This window comes from Pogona vitticeps, chromosome 5 (genome assembly GCF_051106095.1).
Source record: "Pogona vitticeps strain Pit_001003342236 chromosome 5, PviZW2.1, whole genome shotgun sequence".
NCBI classification, from domain to species: Eukaryota; Metazoa; Chordata; class Lepidosauria; order Squamata; family Agamidae; genus Pogona; species Pogona vitticeps.
This window is the reverse complement of record NC_135787.1, coordinates 179,337,880-179,364,484: the sequence shown is the minus strand read 5'-3', so window position 1 is coordinate 179,364,484 and position 26,605 is coordinate 179,337,880. Positions and strand designations below refer to the sequence as shown.

Here is a 26,605-nt window from a genome sequence, read left to right as displayed (position 1 = left end):
GGGGTATCAGCATTTTTAGCAGGAGTTAGATTCCACCTACATTTGTTTTGCAACATGCCGTGGGCTCTCCACTCCTCGATTCCACACTCCTCAATCTAACCCAGTTGATAAAAACAGCCGTTGTGGAAACAGACTAAAATAGCTTTGTGAAAGTTTCGCCCTGATTTAGACCAGCAGTCCTTTCTTTCTCCCCACTCCACCTCTCTTTTTCTTCTTGGGAAAGATTTAAAATAAGGAGAGAAAAAAGAATCATGGTAGTAAACGATTGCTAAAAAGAGAGGGAAATCAACATTTATAAATATTAATGGATGCAACTGGTGTCTGGAGCGAAAAGACAGACCATCATTCAGTTACAAAGCGCATGAATTTTACATAGAAAACTTGCTTTTGCTCGCTTAGGATCTGAAAGTCAGCTGCCCAATTAAAACGAACAACTATGTGAAGCTCTAGAACAGAGCCCAGAAATGCTACTTTTTGGTCTACAACACCTAGAGTCAGCCATGCAGGGGTGGGTGGGGGAAAACGTTTGTTTTCCAAGCTTCATCTTCAAGAGTTATAAAAGGGGATCACTTCATGCATTTTAATCATATTTTTCAGTACAGATATTTTAGACATATACATACATCATACATAATTTTCAAACTGTGAACTTTCTCCATCTGTTGTCCTTTAGATTGGCTGGGCTACAACTCCCATATAACCAGTGCTATCTATGGGATTATGGGAGTTGTAGTCTAACACAATGTTGCTTGAAGATGTACAGTAAAGAGAGCACTGACAGAAGTCTGAATGAGAGCAAACCTAACAAAAATGTCAGTCTAAAAACCAACTGACAAGAGGATGTTAGGACCTTGTCTAATTAAAAAAAAAAACACCATTTTCATGTGCACAGCATTCCTCAGAGCCACGTGCAACTCGGAAACCAAAACTTTGTGTGTTCTACAGGTCCAAGATTTATTCCGGAAGCAAACAATCTAACTAATGTTCCCAAGGGGTAAAATATAATTTGCTATTTCTGACCTTTAAGAGGACCTCAAAATTGCCATCTGAAGCATTACCCTCAGTTGATCAGCATTATCTGAGACAATGTAATAATCCCAGGATGTAATCAGATGGGGATTTGTCCTGCAATTTGGTCTACTCTGGGGATGGGCTAATTTGCCCCCCCCCTTTTTGGCAACCACACGGCATATGAGCCTTTGTGAATCAGCCTGTCCCTGATCTTTGCCTACCTGCACTTTTTGAGTCCCTGTCAGAGGCTACTGTGTTGTTGTTGTTTGGGCTTTTTTTGGTTTTGGTGTGGCTGGGATAATTCTGTTTTGGTTCAGGTTCAATATATGTGATGGCTGGGATCAACCAAAAGCAGATAGATTATGCTGCCTCTTTGCTTACGTTGATTCATGATCTTGAGAAATAAAGCTCCCTCTTCCTTCCCTGTGGATGGGAAGAGAGTGGAAGCAAAGTTTTTTGTTTGTTTGTTTGTTCGTTTTTGAAGCCCCAAAGCAGCACTGATGTGTTTCGCCACTAAGGAAAAAAAATCTGAAGGTTTCCACTCTTGCCCACTAGGATTTGCCAGGGAGAAAGCTTTCAGTTTCCCATGATGGAAGCGGATTCAGCAAAGCATGGAGGAGGAGGCAGGAAGGGGCAAGGAGGGCGATTTTTAAATATTCCTTCTCTTTCCCTTTAAAAGGAAAGAAAGACTGAATAGAGCCACCTGAGGTGCAGTGTGTTCAATCCTTGCATGTGGATGTAAGGATTGACCCAAATGACATACCACACCATAAAGTGGCCCTGTTTAGCAAGTTCCAGCTCAATTTATTTATTTATTTATTTATTGCATTTATATGCCGCCCATCTAGACATAGTCTAGACATAGTCTAGGGACAACTTAGCCATTTAGTTGTACTCTTATAGTTTAATTTGGGAGTGGGAATAACACTGCAATCACTTTTGCTTCCAAGCAGAGAAGATATAAATAAATAATTGTACGTCATCAAGTCAATTTTGACTTTAGGTAACCCTTTCGCCCGAGGCCACACAGGCTGGCTCTGCTTGCAGGAAGTACAGTGGAGAACCAAACTTCCAACCTCTTAGATACCTAAGCCACTGAGCTTTCCAGCCAGCTTAGCAGAAACAGTAGTGCCTCTCAATTTTCAAGTTTTTATTCCCTAATTGAACAATTAATTATAATAAAAAGACAGTACACGTGATGCAGGAGCCAGGAAGGAGAAAGCAGTACGAATTAAAACACAGTGAAAGCAACACAAACCTTAATAAACATAAATAAGGCAGTCTTGCCATCTGCCCTGAACAAGACCAATTGCTGAAAGACTATAGCAAAGAGAGGAACGGACACAACAGAAAGCAATCTTAAGGAGGATAGCAGGTGGCAAGAGTCACTTATAACAGATATTGACAGGAGGGGGGCACAGGTGAAAAATGGGCTGAGTGATTTACAGACCATAGTCCCTGAGCCACTCATTCAAAAGCTGGGCCCTAATTATTGTGGAGTTCTTCTAATTGCACATGCGCACAGAGCACCAGCTGGCTTCATTCGATAAATGAAAAGAAAGTACTTCCAGGCAATCTAGCCCAGGCTCAGGGAGGACACCTTTTCACCCTTCATTACTGCCACAATTAGTTGCATGCAGACAGAATCCGGAATTCATTTTCAGTTTGAAATATCAAGGTCAGAGTCTCAGCAAAGTGGACAGCAAACTCCATCCAGGTCATTATGCTTTGCTAGGAATTCAACAACATCCCAGCACTTGCCCTCAAAGGAGCTGAGCTTTTGTGAGTGTTTCAATCAAAAACTTGCAAAAGGCTCAAAGGAACTCATCAAGCACCTACCTCTGCCTGCCCCAAATTTCTTTATTTTATTAGTAACATCTATATCCCCTACTTTTCAAGGAGGCATATGTGGCTCTCATCTTCCTTCCTTGATCCCCGAATACTCGTAGCCTTGTGAGCTAAAGAAGGTAGAAAAAGACTCCAAAGGGAGTACAGAGAACCTGAATTTTCGCTGTCCAATCTGACACTTTAGTCCATACTCCCTCTCCCTTTGGAGAGGGGGAAAAGAGTGGAATGGGACTTCTAGGGACTGAGGGCCAGACACAGAATCCCTGGTGGAAATGACATCCATAAGGTCACTTTCTTTCAGGAGAACTGGTAGTTCTAGTTCCTGGTGGATCAGGCGTTGTTGCAGAGGACTGAGAGCACTGTCTTGCCTCCCTGGGGGCTGCCCCAGTGAAGCAGCCCCCAGAGGAGGTGGCATGCCTATTCCCTGCTGACCATGATTGCTATGTTGTTGCTGTGCTTGAGCTCAAAGATGAAGACCTCTTGGCCACAATTAGTCAACCATGCCCTCTTTCACATTCCTCTATTCTATGCCCTTACCACTTGGTTTTCTGTCCCCAACTCCTCCTCAATGGCCAACCAGTATTCCATGTCCACTGGGTCTCCTCACCTTTTGTGGGGGTGGGGAGGCAAGTTCTGATACAAGGTTCCCTCCTTTTTGGTATCAAGAGTTCCTTCAAGACATATGCATATGGGTATTACCCTTTGGTCTCTCTCTCTCTCTCTCTCTCTCTCTCTCTCTCTCTCTCTCTATCTATCTATCTATCTATATATATATATATATATATATCCAAATTGTGTATGTGTAGGCATCCTTTAGTCTCGAGAGACTATGGTAACGTGCTCTGTATGGAAAACTTGGAACAGTGTCTAGTGTGGCTGAGAAGGCCAATTCAAGAGTGACTGAAGACAAATACAACCTGCCCCCTATCCAGCTCCCTAATTTTGCTGCTTTGGGACTGCCTCTTCTCCTCGGCCTGCTGGACAAGGGTCTATTCAAATTGGGAGAGGCCGTGATGCACCACCTGCCTCCAGGCTGAATGCTCATATATCAAGGTTTCCCATCTGTTGAGGTCCATTCCTAAGGCCTTCAGATCCCACTTGCAGATATCCTTGTATCGCAGCTGTGGTCTCCCTCTGGGGCGATTTCCCTGCACTAATTCTCCATTTGGAGATCTTTTGGAATCCAACCATCAGCCATTCTCACGACATGCCCAAGCCAATGTAGATGTCACTGTTTCAGTAATGTATACATGCTAAAAATCCAGCTCATTCTAGGACTACTCTATTTGGAACTTTGTCCTGCCAGGTGATACCAAAGATGTTTTGGAGACAATGCATATGGAACGTTTCAGCTTCCTCTCCTGACATCCACAAAGGGTCCAGGACACACTGCAGTACAGTACAGTGTGCTCAGGACACAGCCTCTATAGACCTGGATCTTGGTCTGTGCCATCAGCTTCTTATTGAGCCATACTCTCTTTTTGAGTCTTGAGAACATGGTAGCTGCTTTGCCAATGCGTTTATCCAGCTCGATATCTAGGAAGAGAGTGTCAGAGATTGTTGAGCCAAGGTACACAAAGTCATGAACAACCTTCAATTCTTGTGTGGAGATGGTAATAGAGGGAGGTGAGTCCATGCCCTGGCCCATGACTTGTGTTTTCTTCAGGCTGATTTTAGTCCAAAGTCTTGGCAGGCCTTGCTAAAATGATTCATGTGTTGTTGGAGGTCTTCAGCAGAGTGGGCAACAATGGCTGCATCATCGATGAAGAGTAAGTCCCGCATGTATTTCAGCTGGACTTTGGTCTTCGCTCTCAATCTAGAGAAATTAAAAAGCTTTCCAATTGATCTAGTCTGGAAATAGACACCTTTTGTTGCAGTTCCAAAGATGTACTTCAGCATGACAGCAAAAAAGATCTCAAACAGGGTCTGCATGAGGACACAGCCCTGTTTCACTCTGCTTCAGATGTCAAAGGGATCTGATGTTGAGCCATCAAAACTACAGGGCATTTCCTCATGAAAGGACCTGATGATATTAAGGAGTTGAGGTGGACATCCAATCTTGAGAAGTATTTTTAAAAGGCCATCTCTGCTAACCAAATCAAAGGCCTTTGTGAGATCTATGAAGGCCACAAAGAGTGGCTGTCGTTGTTTCCTACCTTTCTCCTGCAACTGTCTGAGGGAGAATACCATGTCAGTGGTGGATCTATCAGCTCAAAATGCACACTGTGATTCTGGATAAACTCTCTCTGCAAGCACCTGGAGTCTCTTCAGCACAATACAGGCAAGCAGCTTCCCTACAACACTGAGAAGAGATGCCATGGTAGTTACTGCAGCCCCCCCCTGTGTGCTTTGCTCTTATACAATGTGACTATGTTTGCATTTTTCGTGTCCTTTGGTACTCCACCTTCGCTCCAGCAAAGACAAAAGACTTCATACAGCTTGGTGGTGATGATCTCTTTACAGCACTTCAGCACTTCAACAGGGATGTTATCCTTTCCAGGTGCCTTGCCGGAGGCGAGGGAATCCAAGGCCACTTTTATTTCTGCTAAAGTTGGTTCACTGTCCAACTCTTTCAAGACAGGCAGGCACTCAATGTTATTTAATGCCTCTTTGGTTACTACATTCTTTCTGGAATATAGCTCAGAGTAGTGCTGCACCCAGCGTTCCATCTGCTGTGCTCGGTCCTGGATGATCATACCTGTAGCAGACTTCAAGGGAGCAGATTTCTTCTGTATTGGACCTAAAGCCTGCTTGATACCATCATACATTCCCTTGATGTTACCTGTGTCTGCTGCTATCTGTATCTGAGAGCAGAGCTGAAGCCAATAATCGTTAGAAACATCTCCTGGCAGCCTGTTGGACTTTGCTACAAGCAGCTCGAAGAGCTTGCAAGTTGTACTCACTAGGACAGGCTTTGTATGCTGCTAGAGCTCTCCTCTTTTCCTCAATGGCTGGAATCAACTCCTCCGAATGGGCTTTGAACCACTCAGCCATATTTTTGGTCTTCTTGCCAAATGTGGGCAAGGCGGTGTTATACATTGCGTTCTTGAAATGTTCCCATCGTTCAGGTGCATTTGCATCAGCTGGACCTGGAAGGGTTTCCTCAAGCGCTTGGGCAAATTCCTCCACTTTTCTTTGATCATGAGTCTTGCGAGTTCATACGTAGAATTGTGATCAGCACCAACTCTAGCGTTAAAGTTGGACCATAGAAGTTAATAAAAACCATTTTGAAATGGGCCCTGCTCTAACTTGCCAGAGACCTGAGCTGGGTTCTAATTACTTGGTAGTAGGAGAGCACAACAGAACACTGTCTGGTTCTCTATGAAGGCTGTGTCGTCTTCCTCTGCAGTTGAGAAGTGTACATTCCTTTCAGAAAATTAGAAAAAAGAAAAGGAAATTTGTTCTCCCTTTTGTAATTCTTCTACAGTTGCAGCGGAAACTAGTGTGCTATGGCACAACATTTAGCTGCAGTTGTGGCATAAGATTAATGATCTACTCTTCTGTACACTCACTATATTGAGAGGAAATGTGTTGCCACAGGCCAGCTAGCTCAGGCTGTCTTTCAGCTCCAAAGTCTGTTGTACACAGTCTCAAAAGCCCAACCTCTGAATTCCTTGCTTGACACAGAGATGCTAGGAAGTGGCCTGAAGCAGCTTCCAATTCAAGAGTTATTCACCAGGATTGCTTGTGATATTGCCGCACCTTCCAGACTGTGCGTTACTCTGGTTACACCTCTCACATTGTTGATGCTCAACATCATCTCCTGGCTTGTTTGGCCAATAGCCATCCATCTATAGCCACTGACACTGGATACTGACTAACAGAAGAACAGCATTAAGTGAAAATAAAAGATATTAAAAGAAATTCCCTTGTCACTGGGAAAAGCTTTGGGCCTCCTTGATTTGTCTCATGATGGTGTTTCGAGACGACAGATTAAAAAAGAAAATCGTATTTGCATGGCGAGAAGTTTAAAACCAACCAAACAAATTAATCACCAGGGCAGCAAGCTTTGATTGGTTTAATTAGCAGATTAATAACCTATCTGTTTTTGATTAATCATCCAGGACCAATTTGAATCAGTAATGGCCTTTTCTTTTCTTAGGTGGGCCTCCATAGCTTTTCACTGTAATAAATGGAAGCTTCTGTGGTGTGTTTTCTCAGAAAGGCATTTATATTGAGTTTTTGGTAATATACAAGCTCAATCTCTTCCAAAGGCAGATTATTAACTCAATTCCCTTTAATCATTCACTAATCCTATGTACTCAACAATACCTAGATAGTAGGTACCATTAGGAAAATGCTACTGGGTAGCATTCCAATCCCTAATAGGAGTGGATCCTTTTCATGGCACCAGAAAGCCTGAAACTGTAATTCTGTAGTGATATTGAGGCTTGGAGAGGTGGTAAAGAAAAGGGATAGCTCTAAAATAAATAAATAAATAGTCACTTTCCTGAGTACTACATAATGTTTCAAGGGTGGTTGCTAGCGAAGAGCCTGAAGAGATTATGTTGAAAGTGGGAAAGCGAACAAGAGTTTCACTTCTCCTTCCTTTTGATATAAAGCCAGAAGGAAAGTTTGTGACATTAGAAGGTGTTGGGATTCACACAGGCCAATCCCACCCTATTGATATTCTCAATTTTTCTACAATTCCTAAGCACGCCAGTTCTCCTTGACTGTGCAGATACTTCCATGTACATGGAGGTAACCTCAACACACAAACCATGCACTTTCATGTAGCTTCCCTTTCATTTCTTTTTAACAGGTTAGTACTCTGGGATACGACTAAAGTTGATCATATTTATGAACACAGCACGTGACATTACTCTGCCTCAGACACCTAGTCCTATCTAGCCTAGTACCGTCAACTCTGGCTGGCAGCATCTCTCCTATGTTTCTGGACAAAATCTTTTCCTAGCCTTACTAGGAGATCTCCACTATTCTTTAGTGTTTCCCATTCCTATTCAATGTATATTCTCTTTGACTTCCAAAGTCATATGGCTCTGATACATTCAAGGGAGACACGGCCATATTTATTCCTCATCAATTCCTCAGGATCCAAAACACAAGTCAAACTGTGGGGTGGGGTGGGGGAGGTAGGGTGTATCTATATATGTAACTAACTGCCCATAGCATCACACAGAGTACATTACTGGCCAGTTATTTCAGTGACTCTGGGGAAGGAGAAGCCCATTAAATGGGAAGTACAAGTCAAATCCTTCTAATATCCCTGACCCCAAAACATCCTTCCAGGGACGAATTGTTCTGATTGAAATGCTGGATAGCTCATTGGTTTAAGGATCTGGCTGTGGAGCCAGAGGTTGGGAATTTGATTCCCCACTGTGATCAGCTGGGTCCCTTCCAGATCTGCAGATTATTCCAAAGATGCAGAGGGAATATATGGAGGCTTCTTGGCTGTCTTCCCGAACCCACTTCCCTGCAGAGATCTGCTACCACAAACCCCCCCCCATGATTCCCAGCGGGCTGTGATGGAGATGTTGCAAGGGAGATGTGATGTCACCCTTACACTGCAGACACACAACTTTCTGCACAAACAATAAAATAAAAATAAAATAGGGTGAAGAAATCAGTGCAGAGAAAACCTAAACACGGAGTTGCCCACAGTCTGTCCCGGATTTTTCCTTGTATGCAACAGCATACTCTCCTATCATCTCCACACATCAAGCATGAGAGGACTGAACCCATCAACTCTCTTTTTTTTAAAAAAAGACCCTTGCTTTTTGTAAATCAAAAGCAACGTTTGAAGAAGGGGGAGGAGGAGCCTTTCCCTGACATTTGGTGACTGAGCTCCCCGCTGCAAAGGTCCTTCTTTGCCAGCAGGCGGTAGCATTGCATGCCAATTGACGCGGGGTGGGAGGAAAGGCAGAATCCGAGGGGGTGTATTCACAAGTAACATTGAAATCAGGTTCTCTCCTTCGAATTTAAAGCCCGCGTGGGCGAGCGTGTGCAACTGCTTTAACTTTTGTATGCTTTTAGTGCTTCTCTCTCCTCTTTCATTTATTCTTATCGCCCCAATGAGGAGTTCCAAACTAAACTGTGATATCAGTGCCAAATATTTGAAAATACACACACACAATCCTGACAGCCCAAGACTAAACACATAGACTAAGAATTAAGCCCCAATGAGTTTAGGAAGATTTACTCCCTGTTCTGTTATACTTAGGATCATAGCCTTAACCTTTAACCCACACTAAATGAGATAATTCTTGCTTCCAGAAAACACATACCAGCCCAATTTATGGTTCTGACTTTTAGCAAGCAAGGAAGGGCGTTTATAGGAAAAGTAGGTGGGGGTCACTCACTCACACACAAATACACACACACAATTGCAATAACTTATGTTTATTCCTCTCTAAGAATCTATACAAGTGATTACTTATGGAAGTACTGTACAAAAAGCAGCTACAGCAAATGCTCTGTGATACACAGCTGTTTTTTATATATTTTATATATTTTTTATTTTTTTGCAATTTAATCTACTAGGGCTGCTTTTAAATCTGGTCATCCATCTTTTCTTTCACACTGGGGTGTTAGAGGGGTCCTCTGAATCGGGCCAAAATTCAGCATCTTGTTTCCTATAATAACCATGGAGGGAATTCACACACCCCCATACAGTACATTTATTTAATTCTCTTTCAAATCTATCCAAGCTATGGACCATCACCACATTTTGTTGACAGTGTTCAACTAAACATTATTGTTCCTTACATGGCTGGATAGCACAGTGGTTTAGGTATTGGGCTATGGAGCCAAGAGATAGGGTGTTCAATTCCCCACTGTGCCTCCAGGGAGAATAGACAGCCTGTGGAGTTTTGGGCAAGCTGCACAGTCCATGATTGCCCCCAGCAGAAGGGAATGGTAAACCACTAAAAACCCCCGAAAAAGACAAAACATGGCACCTTAAAGACTAATTGCTATATTTTAATGTGAGCTTCTGTGGGGAAGTCTACTTCTTCAAAATACTTCTGAATATTGTCTACCTAAAAATAAAACTCTGAAAAGGGTCACTAGAAGTCAGAATTGACTTGATGGCACATGATGATGATGATGATTCCTTTGATCCATCTTCAATCTCCATCCATTCATCTTCACTGAATAACCCTGTGTTCCTGTATTAAAAAAGAGAGTGCACAACGTTTCTCTTGACCCATTTTCTTTGTACCATGCACAATCTGAGACACCTCTTATAATGCTTCCTCCTTATTTCCACACTAAAATCCCAAATGCTAATTCTCAGCCTTTTATCTGTCTCCAAAATGAGTTGACCTCGCCTCCTGGTCACTTTGATCCACCTTTTTTTTTTTTTTTGGCAGGTTTTACAGTTCTACTGTATTCTTTTTGAAGTGCAATTCATGGTATTCTAAGAATGGTTCTTTCACAGATGTGTTTGATGTCATGGGCCAGAATCCTTCATATAATAGCATAAATCAAATGGCATAAGTCATAGCAGCAATTGCTGCTTGTTAAGTCATGGAGGCTTATATTTGTTTTCACAAACCAGTCATGTGACCTTTTGTGCAATGAGGACTCCAAGTTCTGGCTTACTAGGTAAAGGTAAAGGTTCCCCTTGACAATTTTTGTCCAGTTGTGTTCGACTCTAGGGGGCAGTGCTCATCCCTGTTTCCAAGCCATAGAGCCAGCGTTTTGTCCGAAGACAATCTTCCGTGGTCACATGGCCAGTGCGACTTAGACACGGAACGCTGTTACCTTCCCACCGAGGTGGTCCCTATTTATCTACTTGTATTTGCATGCTTTCGAGCCGCTAGGTTGGCGGGAGCTGGGACAAGCGAAGGGCACTCACTCCGTTGCGTGGATTCGATCTTACGACTGCTGGTCTTCTGACCCTGCAGCACAGGCTTCTGTGGTTTAGCCCACAGCACCACCACGTCCCTTCTGACTTACTAACAAGCAGCAATTCACCTCTACAGTTTAAAATGTTTGGTTTACGTAAGTAATAGAATTCTGGCCATCAGGATATTGGCAATTTTATTTTTAATTCTTTCCTGTCTATACCAGTAGTTGCACTTCTAGCCCCCTTCCTTTCCTAACATAGAATTCTGCCTTTTCATGGCTGCTATACATTGGGTCACTATTTCTGTTTGCCTGAGCTAGTCCACCACTAGCTCAGATCCCGTCAGTGTACATGTGAAGTAAGGATGTTTGTTCTCTTCCTTTTGATTCCCCCACCTCAACACACATCAGTTTATGTCTACTGTAGCACCATAATGCAGTTTTAATATCTATTGATATCCTTTTGGAGCACTTTGCAATTACTTTTTGTTTTTGCCACTATGAATAGTTTGGTGTCATTAGCAAATACAGCTTCCTCATTGCTCGTTTCTAACTCCATTTCATTGAAGAACAAGGTAGGAAGTACCCATTTCTGCACACAGCCTTGGGAACCCCATCTCTTACACAGTTACCTTATGAAAACTGTCCATTATTTCCCACTTTCAGCTTCCTGTTATTTCCTCAAAACAGGGCCTATTGTGTGACACTATATTTGGTCATGAGCCCTTGGTCAGGCACATTAAAAAGTTGTCTGGTGTTTCTGGCCTAACACCTCTGTTAGGGAAGAATTAAAATGAGCATTTCATAATGCCTTGGGGCTTAGCACCTTCATCATTTCTCTGCGGTGGTGCCTGGAATCCAAGATCTTAATATTCTGCTGCCTAACATCATCTCTATAATACCAACGATTGCATATTAACCACCCACATTGTCTGCAAAACACACCTGCCATAATTTAACTGCCTGTGAGGAAAACAGTCAGGCTCACCTTTAGCCAGCAGGAGTCATCACAGTTAAGGACAAATGCATGTAAATATAGCAAAGTTTTAACCCCTGGACCTTCAGACAGAATACGACCTACATTAAAAGGAAGAAGCTGTAAGGATCTGAATTGATTTTTTATCTTTTCAACAGCTTCTGTAATTTAGTAGTCCTGTTAGTAATAGTAATTAATTGGGTCTTGTGGCACCTTGAGGAATAATAGTTATAGGGACATGAACAATCCTTTACAAGGCTGGTTGTATTCAGGATGATAAGGTGGTATCAGAATTAAAGGGAGATTCTGGACAGCTTCAGAATATTTCTAGAAATCTATAACTGTTTAAAATATTGTTGATAAATAATGGCTGGAACCCTCCTCGTGTAAATTACACTGCAGATCTCCAGTGACATGATCAGCCAAAGCCAGACCACAGCCGTTTTGGCAAACGAACAGCTTCCCACCTCCCCAAACCCCTCCAAGACTCCAGAGATATCTTGGGATCCTCTTCGCCCTAGAAAGCCTTTGGGAGCTGCAGAACAGTGGAGGGAGCTGGAAAACCACCACCGACTGCAAAGTGCAAAATGCCACTGTGGGAACTGGGAAACTTGACTGCAAAGTTCCAGCAAGAACAATGACCACAATTACCATGCTGTGGACACATAATTATTACAACAACTGCTACAAAGATATTTTGTGAACGGCCCAGAATAGTACCTTGGCACTAATGGGGCAGTATAGAAATCTATGAACTAAATATATAAATACAGTATTGTGATACAAGCAACATCAAACTGAGAGCCCTTCCTCCTTCCTCCGCATCGACTTCAAAGTGTTGATGCTTACATATAAAGCCCTAAACGGTTTAGGGCCTCGATACTTGGCGGAACGCCTTCTCCCACCAAGATCTACCCGTGTCACCCGCGCGAGTCAGGAGGTGAGGCTGAGGAGCCTGACGCCGAGGGAGGCTCGGAGGGAGAAGACAAGAAATCGAGCCTTCTCGGCGGTGGCTCCTCGCCTCTGGAATAACTTACCCCCTGATATTCGCGCGGCTCCCTCGCTGGGTATTTTCAAAAATCAATTAAAAACACTGATGTTTCGGCAGGCCTTCCCCTCAGCTAATTCCTGATCTTCCCTTTTTCTTCTTTCCCAGCGTTTGTCCCATCTTGTTTAATGTTTTTCCCCTTATTTAAAATTGTTTTAATTATAATGTTATATGTTTGTTGTAAGCCGCCTAGAGTGGTCCTGAGGGACTAGATAGGCGGGATATAAATAAATAAATAAATAAATAAATAAATAAATAAATAAATAAATAAATAAATAAATAAATAAATAAATAAATAAATAAATAAATAGTTTGGGCCAAGGGACAGTTTTTTCCTCATGCTAAGAAGGTGCTATATACTCCAGCAGTTCCCACTCTGTGAAGGTAACATGAACAGGGGCCTTGGGTTTTCCCACCGAAGTCCTAACTTCGTTTTGGATGGTTTAAGCTCAACCAGCAATTAACTCTCCTGCCTTTGATTTGGATAAGCACTCTAACTGCCAGCAAAGCATCTACATCAGTGCTATTCAAGGTGCCCTGTACTTTTTGTTCAGGACAACGAAAGTATCCAGAAGCAAATGCCTTCAGTCTAAAGGCCAGACAACGCTGTATCAGAACATGTTCGCTTGCCCTTCCAGCAGGCTTAAGATCTCTTCCACAGCAGGAGATTTATGTCAGTGTACCCAGAATATTCCTTCGTTCCTCACCCGCCAAGAAGGCAAAATACTATAGGGAATGCATGTGTGCAACTTCTCTTCTTGGCCACAGTGCCAAAAATAAGCCCATTGATGCTAATCTATCCCTGTCTCACAGCTCAGATTCTTTTCTGTGGCTAAACCCCTTATAATGGTTTTACTAAAATCCCCTTTTGATGGGTAAAAAAAATCCCAGCTGGAAGTTTCAGGCAACACCACAATGTGTGAGTCTGCGGGTCTCTTTCCCCAGTCTCACAAAAGCCTCTAACCGAGTGGAAAATTTGCTAGAGGCCAGAAGTTTGGGCCTGCAATTATTTTTTAAGGGATTATCATGAGAAAATAGGAGGCACTTAGCACTTTTCCACTTCCCTTCTCTCTCTGTCTCTGTATGGGCTTTTTTTTCCTTGTCACTTTTAAATAAATATAGCAAGAACCTTCTACGGCTGCAGGCATGGAGCATCCTAGCTGTGAATGCCTAACCATTTTTCCTCCAGATAATTTAAATCAGAGCTCCAGTTGAAACATGCTGCCACTGAGCAAAGGGTTCCCTGGCTTGCAACTGGCCTGCTCTTGGGTTTTTAACAACATCCTGACATGCAAATATTTAACAGGTAAAGCTGTTCTTGGCATGGAGGGAAAGTGATAGGGAAAGGAAACACATAGAGAGCTAGACTAGTACAAGGTTGTGGTCACCAGGAGAAAACAAACAAACCCAAAATGTTATCAGGTTGCCTTTGAAGCATACAATACTAGTATTTCAAACCCCTGATCCAGCTTACCGTACAGAATGAAATTTTATTGGTCAGTGGAGATAAATGATAACACTTAAAACCCAAATTCTGTTACAGGAAGAGACAGTGACTGCAATCGAACAATCAACTTACAACTAAAATAGGCACATTGACTCAGTGAAGCTTATGGAGGAGCTGACTTAACCAAATCCCCACTGATTCAGTTCAACTTACTACTGGATTTCAGTCAAAAGGATAGAAACAATAATAGTAAAAGTGCTTAACAGTTATTTAGTACTAACAAGTGCCCAGAATGTACTGTATTATCTAGCTGTAATCCTTACAAGTATTCTGTTAACATACATCAGTATTATTATTTTGTATCTTCCAGATGTGGTGGGTCAAAGCACAGAGTGTGTGAGAGCAAGTATCTTGCCTAAGACCACAGATTTCACAGCAGCGATGAGTTTTGAATCAAGTTTCATGATTCCTAGCTCAATCTCTTAGCTGCTTCAAAAAGGGAAAAAACACAAAGATATTTGGTCAAATAGCAGCAACAGGTAGAGTGATTTCAGCAGAAAAACAGCACAGGGGAAAGTTAGACTGAACCCTTGTCTAGATTAGGGTCCTGTCTTGGTTTTGTAGGACGGGAGAGATGCAGTGGCAAGTGATACTTAGCTCTGCAGATAATGTTTAAAATAGCAATTGATTGATCCTAAGTCAGAGGCAACTAGCAATGAAAAGATAACTTTGCAGATTTCTGAGAAGACAATGTGGCAAGAGTTTGGATGTGAAAGAGGGAGAAGGTAAAGATGAAGTCTATTTCAATGTTTCGGATGTAGGAGGTGTGAAGTGTATGCATATTTATTCAGCAGGGCATCTGATGAATGCATTCTTAAGCAAGTGTGAATACAACTGTTCTCACTGTCCATCAAACACTTGTTTAGATCTGCCAGGCTTTTCCCTATAAGGGTTAAAATATGACTCATAATGTACAAGCAAATATAAACAAAATTTAAGACCAGGTTTAATTTTCAGGCCTTCTCCCCAAAAAATCATAAGAAATACTGTTGAGTGAAGATATTAGTTATTCCTTCAGCCCTAGGTCCCTTTGCTGTGGGAAAATTCCCAAGATTCCCTGAGAAACCATTTGTCTACATTGGTGGAAATTTAGGACGTCAGTGTTACAAATAAACATGTCATACAGATTGCAGGAGGCAGGTCCCCTAATGTACCCTGTGTACAATTAGTACATGTGGTATGAGGCATGCTGAAGATTAAAACCACAGTTCTACAAGACCTTTGAAAAGAAGTGGGAAGAAGCAACCACTAGAAGATCCAGAGACAGGAGAAAACAAGAAGAGGGAAATGTCACTGAAACCCCAGACATTGGCATGTGTACTCTATGCTAAAAATAAGTAAAAAAACTTTAACTAGGAAATCCAAAATCTACATCAACAAAAGCAACCATTACATGCTCTATATAAATTTGTACAAATTTTCATTTTTTTTTCTTTATTTTGTACACATTATCCTGATTTTGCTTCTGATGGCACTTAAGATGAATACTTGGTAGATGTTTAAATCTAATTTCAAAATTTGTGTGTTTATATTGTTAGCCCATGGCACTTCTTAAGGAACCACATATGCATACTTTCAACCAGTGGAAATCACATTTAGTGACCAGGTTTTGTGATTTCAGTAGACCTTTCATTTCATTTTTAAATATAACCTGACAATTTCAGAGAGAGAAAAATGTTAAGTAAGATTTGTAGAGATGAGAGACGAGGGGGGAAATTTATATATTACATGACTGAAAGTAGAAAACTAGTTATCCTCTACAATTTTATAAGGAAAGATTACTAGAAATACTAGTAAGAATTATTTCACTTGTATTTTGAAAAATATTTATTGCACAAAGGGAATACTAAAAAGGGTATTGCAGGTCAATGTGAAATAGCAAAAAACTTTTAAAAGTTAATATATTTGCATTAATACATTAAATTTAAATTAAAGATTACTTTTAAAACTAATTTTTAAAATCTACCAGGTATCCAGCTAGTGGTTATGCATACATCTTATTTACAATGGGTCTACTTGTCACTGAGCAATTTAGTGTATAAGAAAGTTCCCATGTTCATCTCTCTGTCATCAGCATAATATACATAGAGGTTTTCTGGCTCTGCAAAGAGGAGAAGTCCTTGTTATCCTAAACCTGGGTGGATTTCCCCTGGCTTGAAGCCAGTATTTATTATTACCCATGACCAGAACAGACATTCCTGAGGGAAGTGCTGTAATAGTACATAGAATAAACACCTAAACGCCACCCACACTTGTGGGAAAACTCACAGCCCAAGGAAAACCCAGCGTTGCTCCTTGAGACAGGCATGTTGGGTATACGCGTACATTCAGGATACTACTCCCAAACTATGGCAACTGCTGCTGGGCGAAGAAGTTACTCTGCTTCATGTAGACAGACAGACACATTGAAGTGTTGCTTTGCTGACTCAAGGGTAGGATGTACACAAACCACAGACCTTGGAATAACTTCAGTATCCACTGCACAAAACTACAGTGCAAGGGAAATGATTAACACAAGCTGTTTGTGTTTAATGCAGCACTTGCCAAGTGAATGGAGGTTTGAGCTTGTTTACAACTAAGAGGCTTGGTGTTTGGTCCAGACTTTGGAAAATTTAAAGTTTCAGATTGTGACTTCCAGAAATGGCCCAGCCAGTGGCCATGTTGGCAAAGGATTCTGGAGCTGTAATAGTAATTCTTCCAACCACTGAACCTGAGCAACACGTTCCTTAGCTGTAAACTACAACCTACACTCACCTAGAAAATGTTGTCCTAGTCAGATTAATCCCCCTTCATGGATTGCTGCCTTGTCGTGGCGAAGGGGCTTGAGTAACTCAGAGAAGCTATGGGCTATGCCGTGCAGGGACACCCAAGACGGACAGGACATAGTGGAGAGTTCCGATTAAACGCAATCCACCTGGAGTAGGACCTGGCAATGCCACTCCAGTATCTTTGCCAAGAACGCCCCATGATCAGAAAAAAAAGGCTAAAAGATATGACGCTGGAAGATGGGCCCCTCAGGTCGGAAGGCGTCCAACATGCTACTGAGGAAGAGCGGAGGACAAGTACAAGTAGCTCCAGAGCTAATGAAGTGGTTGGGCCAAAGCCAAAAGGACGCTCAGCTGTGGACGTGTCTGGAAGTGAAAGGAAAGTCCAGTGATGTAAAGAAAAATACTGCATAGGAACCTGGAATGTACGATCTATGAACCTTGGGAAGCTGGAGGTGGTCAAACAGGAGATGGCAAGAATAAACATCAACATCCTGGGCATCAGTGAACTAAAATGGACAGGAATGGGCGAATTGAGCTCAGATGATTATCATATCTACTACTGTGGGCAAGCATCCTGTAGAAGGAATGGAGTGGCCCTCATAGTCAACAAAAGAGTGGGAAAAGCTGTAATGGGATACAATCTCAAAAATGATAGAATGATGTCAATACGAATCCAAGGCAGACCTTTCAACATCACAATAATCCAAGTTTATGCACCAACCACCATTGCTGAGGAGACTGAAATTGAACAATTTTATGAAGATTTACAACACCTTCTAGAACTGACACCAAAGAAAGATGTTCTTCTCATTCTAGGGGACTGGAATGCTAAAGTAGGGAGCCAAGAGATAAAAGGAACAACAGGGAAGTTTGGCCTTGGAGTTCAGAACGAAGCAGGACAAAGGCTAATAGAGTTTTGTCAAGAGAATAAGCTGGTCATCACAAACACTCTTTTCCAACAACACAAGAGGTGACTCTATACATGGAAATCAACAGATGGGCAATATCGAAATCAGATTGATTATATTCTCTGCAGCCAAAGATGGAGAAGCTCTATACAGTAAGCAAAAACAAGACCTGGAGCTGACTGCGGTTCTGATCATCAGCTTCTCATAGCAAAATTCAAGCTTAGACTGAAGAGAGTAGGAAAAACCTCTGGGCCACTCAGGTATAATCTAAACCAAATCCCTTATGAATACACAGTGGAAGTAAAGAACAGATTTAAGGAACTAGATTTGGTGGACAGAGTGCCTGAAGAACTTTGGATAGAGGCTCGTAACATTGTCCAGGAGGCAGCAACAAAAACCATCCCAAAGAAAAGGAAATGCAAGAAAGCAAAGTGGCTGTCGAAAGAGGCCTTAGAAATAGCAGAGTGGAGAAGGGAAGCAAAATGCAAGGGAGATAGGGAAAGTTACAGTAAATTGAATGCAGACTTCCAAAGAATAGCAAGGAGAGACAAGAGGGCCTTCTTAAATGAACAATGCAAAGAAATAGAGGAAAATAACAGAAAAGGAAAGACCAGAGATCTGTTCAGGAAAATTGGAGATATTAGAGGAACATTTTGCGCAAAGATGAACATGATAAAAGACAAAAATGGGAGGGACCTAACAGAAGCAGAAGACGTCAAGAAGAGGTGGCAAGAATACACAAGGAATTATATCAGAAAGATTTGGATATCCCGTACAACCCAGACAATGTAGTTGCTGACCTTGAGCCAGACATCCTGGAGAGTGAAGTCAAGTGGGCCTTAGAAAGCCTGGCTAACAACAAGGCCAGTGGAGGTGATGGCATTCCAGTCGAACTATTTAAAATCTTGAAAGATGATGCTGTTAAGGTGCTACATTCAATATGCCAGCAAGTTTGGAAAACCCAACAGTGGCCAGAGGATTGGAAAAGATCAGTCTACATCCCAATCCCAAAGAAAGGCAGTGTCAAAGAATGCTCCAACTACCGTACAATTGCACTCATTTTCCACGCTAGCAAGGTTATGCTCAAAATCCTGCAAGGTAGGCTTCAGCAGTATGTGGACCGAGAACTCCCAGAAATACAAGCTGGATTCCGAAGAGGCAGAGAAACTAGAGACCAAATTGCTAACTTGCACTGGATTATGGAGAAAGCCAGAGAGTTCCAGAAAAATATCTACTTCTGCTTCATTGACTATGCAAAAGCCTTTGACTGTGTGGACCACAGCAAACTATAGCAAGTCCTTAAAGAAATGGGAGAGCCTGACCACCTTATCTGTCTCCTGAGAAACCTATATGTGGGACAGGAAGCAACAGTTAGAACTGGTCATGGAACAACTGATTGATTCAAAATTGGGAAAGGAGTACGACAAAGCTGTATATTGTCACCCTGCTTATTTAACTTATATGCAGAACACATCATGCGGAAGCCTGGACTGGAAGAAACCCAAGCCAGAATTAAGATTGCCGGAAGAAATATCAACAACCTCCGATATGCAGATGATACCACTCTGCTGGCAGAAAGTGAGGAGGAATTAAAGAACCTTGTAATGAGAGTGAAAGAGGAGAGTGCAAAAATGGTCTGAAACTCAATATCAAAAAAACAAAGATCATGGCCACTGGTCCCATCACCTCCTGGGAAATAGAAGGGGAAGACATGGAGGCAGTGACAGATTTTATTTCCCTGGGCTCCATGATCACTGCAGATGGAGACAGCAGCCCCAAAATTAAAAGATGCCTTCTTCTTGGGAGGAAAGTGATGACAAATCTTGACAGCATCTTGAAAAGCAGACATCACCTTGCCAACAAAAGTCCGAATAGTCAAAGCTATGGTTTTTCCTGTCGTGATGTATGGAAGTGAGAGCTGGACCATAAAGAAAGCAGACCGCCTAAGAATTGATGCCTTTGAACTGTGGTGCTGGAGGAGGCTCTTGAGAATCCCCTGGACTGCAAGGAGAACAAACCTATCCGTTCTAAAGGAAATCAACCCTGAGTGCTCACTGGAAGGACAGATCCTGAAGCTGAGGCTCCAGTACTTTGGCCATCTCATGAGAAGAAAAGAGTCCTTGGAAAAAACCTTGATGTTAGGAAGGTGTGACGGCAAGAGGAATAGAGGATGAGAGAGGATGAGATGGCTGGACAGTGTCTGCGAAGCAACCAACATGAATTTGACACAACTCCGGGAGGCAGTGGAAGATAGGAGGGCCTGGCGTGCTCTGGTCCATGGGGTCACGAAGAGTCGGACACGACTAAACGACTAAACACACACACAGTCAGATTAATCAGAGTCTTCAAGAGTTATCTAGAGATCTAACCAAGTTCTAAGTCTCTGTTGGCCAAGGCTGGCCCAAATTACACTGTACTACTGTGATCTCTGCCAACTCCCGTCAGGTCAGTGGGGGTTCCTTCTTCCATTCATGAGGATGCAGGTGTTTCTAACAAATGAAGGTTTATTAAAACAGTAACATTAACAGCATCAAGTGTTCTGGAAGTAGTTTCTGGCACTGTTTGGGAGTAAAGTTTTAATTCTTTTGATTCAGGATCCGTAATCCTGTCATTATTGTTACCAGAGGGGTTTTCAATCTGAATTCTGCAGCACGGTCATTGTGGCTGGGCTGCACAAAGGTTTGGGCAGCAAGGATGGCTTATAAACCCCACACGGAGAACAAGCTTCCCAGTTTCTGGCTCTTGCTCCCCCAGGTGTTATCACTGCCTTTACCAGCGCCTGGCGTGAATTGGTGTTGGTTCCTTGAAAGATCCTTCCTGGGTTCGGCAGCATCTCTCTCTTCTTCCCACTGACCTCAATATGAAGGCCATGGAGGTGGGTGCAGGTTAAGGCGCCTCCACGGCTCCTCCTGGGGTTCCCAGAGCCAGACTAAACTCTGGTCTGTGGCTCTTCTTTATATATAAATTTCAAATCTCTGGATGGTTCGGAGTCTTCTAGGATCCCTATGCCCAAATGATAGGACTCTTCCTCGGGGCGCTCCACTGCATCGCCCCAAGTGTCCTCTTCCTCCCACTCCTTCCACCAACACCTCAGGAACAAACCCCCAATTTGAACAGACTGGTCTCTCTTACAGTCATCCTAATGTTCCCCTCCTACCTCCTCTGCTGCCTCCAAACCCTCTTTTGTAGTCCATGTCCTCTTTTTTTCATCTAGGGGTTGCCTCTCTGTTCCTGGGCTTTTTTTTTTTTTTTGACACAGCTCTTGCTGTGTTCTTGCATCAACTTTCCTATTTCTTGTCTTCTTTGGGTTTGGGTTCTCCCAGGGAGTCATATGTCAGCATAGTGTCTCCCAGGTCTACAGGGGAGATTGTGGTGTGGGCCCTGGGGAAAGGCGAGAGAGCCTACTGACTGAGGTCCCTGTGCCTCTGTCTTTGTCTTCACAACTACTGCAAACTCAACTGATTCAGTCTTGATCCAGCTATTAAATTTAAAGGCCAAAATCCTGTTGTTTAGTTAGTAAATCTCATTAGAGCAATGCCACTGAATCTAAGGGATTTTATTAGAACTCCTTCACAACTTCCGTTGATTTTAATTGTGACTTATTATGCTAAAATAAGTTGTAGTTAGATATGCCCATTTGAATAAATGGAATTTATGGAGGAGTTGACTCACCAAATCTCGATTGATCCAATGAGCCTATTTTAGTGTTATTTACTATGGTAAGCAACAGGATTTTGGCCAAAGTTTGAGAAAAGTTATTTGCATCATTACCATCTTCTGGTATCTGTTAGCAGCAAATAGTGACTTAATGAGACAAAAGCTTACTCTTATTTAAAAGTAGAGGATTTTGAATTTCATAGCAGTTACTGTATTTTCAGTACACACTATGTGTGTACCCAGAGCTGCTCCATACAGAGAGTATACTTACAAAAATCTGCATTTCTCCTTATGGTAGTATGTGCATAGGCTTGACATGGCTACTGGAAGATACCTGACACATATCAATGATTGCAGGATAGGACTAGCCAATGAGGACTTACAACCCTTTCATGTGTGCTTTCACTATGTGCTTGAAACCCCAACCAGAGGGTCCTCCTACTCTGTACCTCTTGTATATCCATGGCTGTAAATATTTTTCTTTATCTGTTTCCCCATCAAATGTTTGGGGTGGTCACAAATGCACATACTTTGTTATTCAGCCCGTGGGCAATTGAACAGCTTGCTATTTTGAACTAATGCGAGAAGATTTGAACATTGCACTTGCAGCATTTGATTCATGCATAAGAATCAGATGTCCAGCATTCACAGATGGAGTTGGCTGTTCTACAGAGTTAGAGGAGGGATTAGAAGCTGCCATGCTTAGTACTTCCAGTCTCCAGAGCTAGTGTTCCCCATCTGATGACTTCCCAAATTTTCCTTGAAGGCCTCCAACAAAGGAGAGTCCATCTCTGTCCAAAGTATCTGTTCCATTGCTAGGCTGCTTTTTCCATTAAGAAATCTCTCTTCATGTTCAAATGAAAACTGCCCTCCTATAACTTAAAACAATTAAATCTAGCCTAGATCTTTGCGACAACCAAGAAGCAGTCTTTGGCTTCTTCTCTGTGACAGGTCTGCAAGGTATTTGAAAAGACCTACAATGTCTTCACTCAGTTTTCTCTTTTCCAGGCTACAGTTATGCACTTTCCCTCAAAGGGCTTCCATGCCAATTTACCCTGTTTGCTGAACTCATCCAAACCCATGTCAACTTCTTTGCATCCTTCCTAGAGTGTCCATAATTAGAAACCACCCAAAATTCCATTAGCCTTTTTTTTTGCAACTCTTATCATACTTCTAGCTTGTGTTCAATTTCTAACCACCTGCAATCTTGAAATCCTTTACATCTACTATTCCTAATATTTGGGGTGTGTTTTTCTTTGCTGAATTATATATTGATGCTGTGTTGAAAGGCATTTTAATTCTCTGGAATGTCCGTGTGTCCTTTCAGATCTTGATGTTTTGAAGCTACTACATGTTGTTTTTAAAGAAGCACTTCTTAGAAGCTGCTGAACCAGGAGGAGGAAAAAATCCTCTTTTTTTCTCCTGTAAAAAGGTTGACAGAAGCCTCCCACTGCTTATATTTGGTTTCAGGAAGACGTGAAGTGGGGTTCAAGTAAGGTGCGCAATGGTAGACTCTTTATTTTTGTAGATAAGCAGAGGCAAAACCTATGTCAATATGACTTTTATGGAAAATATTGCTCTTACAGGCAGAAGAGAGACTGGTTATGTTTGTGTATTCAGGCACTGTATACATGAAGATATTTTAGAAGCCTCTATACTTAGCCATTGTGGTTTAGGTCTTTTTCCAGGCCAGGGATAATTGTATAAGCTTGGAGTCAGTACTGGCCCAACAAGGACTTTTAAACTATGCAATCACTGCAATTCTGTGAAGAACAGGAAGATTTTACATCTGAAAGATGTGTAATCTGAGACCCAATTATTAAAGAAAATAACAACAGCAAATCTCAACCAACCCCCAAACTACTGGACGGTGCCTTTGATACCTTGCTACATTTAATTGGCTGTCTCAAAGTCATGATCTTGCTAACTAGCCGACTAAGGGGGAGGCAAGGTACAGGAAGTGATGACATAGGTGACTTAACTAGTGGTTGTGCTTTTTTTCTGAGTCAGACCTGAACCAGCGCTACAGTGCTAGGAAGTGGTCTCTCTCTTCCAGAAGAGAAAATGAGGACAAGTTGCCTGTCTGTGGTCATAAGAACTCGAGTCAGTTTTCATAGTTGGGAGGATTGATCATTAACAAGGCCAAACTTCCGCAGAGGAAATTATATTTTTCCTTGCAGAGTTTTTCCCAAACCTGCATTTGGGGAGTTATACTTCATTTTTTCTCTCCCAAGAACACTGGTATTTATTCTGGTTTAGCAACAAGCTGAAGTAGATTTAATGTGCAAACTTGAGCTGTCCAGAACTATCCGCACTGCAGTGACTAGCTGTTACCTACAAATTATATATGCAGATTTGTATAGAAAGTTTACTTTACTTTGAATACACTGAAAAACATTTGGGAGCTAACATGGAATATTGACACAGTGGCCCCCTTACCACAGTAGGCAAAGGTCAAAATCTGTTCAAAGTTAGTTGCCAATTGACTACAGCCGATAGTGTTTCTCTAAACTCACTGGAAATAGGACAGTGTTCCCGTTTAAAACAATTTTCTGTCCTTCAAGTGACAGGATAAAGATTACTGTCATTATCAGGGCTTTAACAGACATCTGAGAAGTATAATAGCCTCCTTGGAATATGTTGGCAAAACATTCTGGAATTTTTTAACTTAAGTGCTCTTATATTAAAGTGACATATATTATTTATGAAAACCACTTTTCTAGATAATTTCCAGTAATTTAGTGTTTATGCTACTGGCCCTGGGAACATCTGATACATCAAGGCCAGTGAATCCTGTACACAGCTCATGGGAGTGTAAGCATTTAAGTATTAAATACAGTACAGCTGGCAAGGTCAGTTTAAAAGTGCTCATAAACACAAACTGATTTTGAAATGTAACGGCACACCAATTCGTTTTTGGTCTTAAACTGCTTGAAATATTTGCCTTGCAGTTTACCCTTGTGTAGTAGATTTCAAACAAAAAATATAATTAGCATAGGAGAAAGAACCAGCTCACAACCTTAATCTAAGAAAGTGAGGGAGGTTAAATAATTGACCTAAGCATGGGCCTGTTAAGAATATTCCCCATGCTTTCCATTTCAAGGGGAAGAAAACACCACTGGTCATTTCCGCAGAAAGTTTCCATTTGTGGGAGGACGTCTGATAAAGACTTCAAACTGGAAAATGTCTTAAAGCTCCCCTTGTCATAAGCCATAGTCTTGACCCAGCTATTTTTCAATACCAGCAAATTTGCTAAGAAAAGGGATTTTATTTGAATTACAGTGATTGTTTGATTTGACGCACAATTATTTCAAATACATCAGCCTTCATTTATCTTGATTTAGTCTTGCCTTACTTACACTTTCAGGAAACTATGAAGCCTAGAATATCCAGAACCAGGTATCAATAACATATCCATGGGAAAGAGATCTGCCTGGGGCCCCAGGTAGCCACCGAGAAGCAAAGCACAAAGTACTGGATCCATTCTCCATCAGCAGAAAGGTATCTCTAATCAATTTCCTGGGGTCCCTCTGCTCCCTGCACACCAAAGTTCACCCATCAGCAAGGTCTTCCCAACCCATCATGTAGGATTTCCAGGCATCTGGAAAGGCTACTATGGGCAAGGAAGAGTACGTATATTTTGACAATTAAAGAGTTTAATTAATAATTATGCAATAAACACAAAAAGAAAATGTACACTCACACACCCTTCGTCTCTTGCAAGTATGTATCTTCTACACAAAAACTGCAGAAGAACCAATCCAAATTTTATTTTATACTGTATTATTATTTTTTTAAATACATTGTTAGTTCCAGGGATGTTAAATTGTAGCTGTTGTACAGCATATCACAATGCAGTGCGGCAAGATTCCTCTTTCCAAACAGCTATCTTGCTTAAAACTTTAGAAATCATTTTGAGCTGTAATTCACTTCGGGGTCTAGCCAGTTCACAAAACACCCGTGGAATTTTAACCGCTGTGATCCCTAGCTTGATTTACTATTTGAACAGGGGGAGGGCTTGCCACACTACCAATTGAGTCTATATGAAACCACAGAAGGATGTTGAGTCACAGAGGGGTAAAATACATCGCCAACTGAGTCACCTACCCAAGTGGTATGAAGCCACTTCCTGGAGGCTCATGGACATTCCTTGGATATTTCTTGCATAGATGGGCCATGCTAGCCATTTTGACTTAACGGAGGCCTGACGCAAGCAGCGACAGTGAATCAAACAGGAAACAAAACCTCAGTAGGTTGGTGGTGGGAAGGAATCTTTGAAAAATAGCAATACGTAATTCTGACTCTCAACTTCTACAGTGAATTGTACTCACAAGTAATACATGTTTTTTGGTAATACTATACTTGATATTGCACTACTCATATGAGCTATAATGAAGCTGAAGGCATCCTGCACCAATGCACTGATCACAGAAAAAGATGTTTTAGAATGTAGAGATTAAGGCAAGCAAGATGCAAAGAAAAATGTATGCTGTATAAAAGCATGCATTATTGGTAAATTGGCCCTGCTTAATATTTAATAAGTGAACATTAGCTAGAATGTATTTTTAGTTTTTTAATGTGAACACTGGACCAATCTTCCCTCAATCCGGATTAACTAACTAAAACTCCTAGAATTTTCCATTCAGTTTAGGCCAGCTAGGTGGAGGATTCTGGGATTTGTATTCCAACACATCTGGCTGGTGCCAAGGGGGGTAATCAGACAAGCATATAGTTCACTATTTCATTTGGGTTTTGTGTGGTTTGATTCACCTTATTTTCTGGCAACCACATGTGTTTTAAGGAAGAGTAATCCTTCCCTCCTGTTTATAAGTGTTTCAGCTCCTTTCTGGCGTAGCACTAAGGCTGCAGTTTATTTGGTGCGATGGGAAGTGCTTCTGATGATCCTGTTTTGCCCTCTGCGTGGTGGCTGAATTCACTCCCAGTCAGAGCTATCAGCAACGTTCTATTTGACGACAACCCTGTGATGTATTTATTGGGTTGGGACAGTAGAAAGGATAGCAGAGAAACCCTCTCCTCTATTTTCCTCTGCTTACAATTTTTAAAAATATTCTC

At 41.8% G+C, this 26,605-nt stretch overlaps 1 protein-coding gene and 1 long non-coding RNA gene across 3 annotated transcripts in view; one reads left to right on the top strand and one right to left on the bottom strand.

Moving 5' to 3' along the window:
• The window catches only part of WNT5B (Wnt family member 5B), a 115,235-nt gene that overhangs the window by 60,678 nt on the left and 27,952 nt on the right, over window positions 1-26,605 (bottom strand). The gene's annotated exons all lie outside the window — the stretch shown is intronic.
• LOC144583147 (uncharacterized) overlaps window positions 1,928-26,605 on the top strand; it is a 49,094-nt gene continuing 24,416 nt past the window's right edge. The window contains exon 1 of the long non-coding RNA XR_013536780.1: window positions 1,928-25,033. This is a non-coding gene — a long non-coding RNA (uncharacterized LOC144583147). The remainder of the gene's footprint in view (window positions 25,034-26,605) is intronic.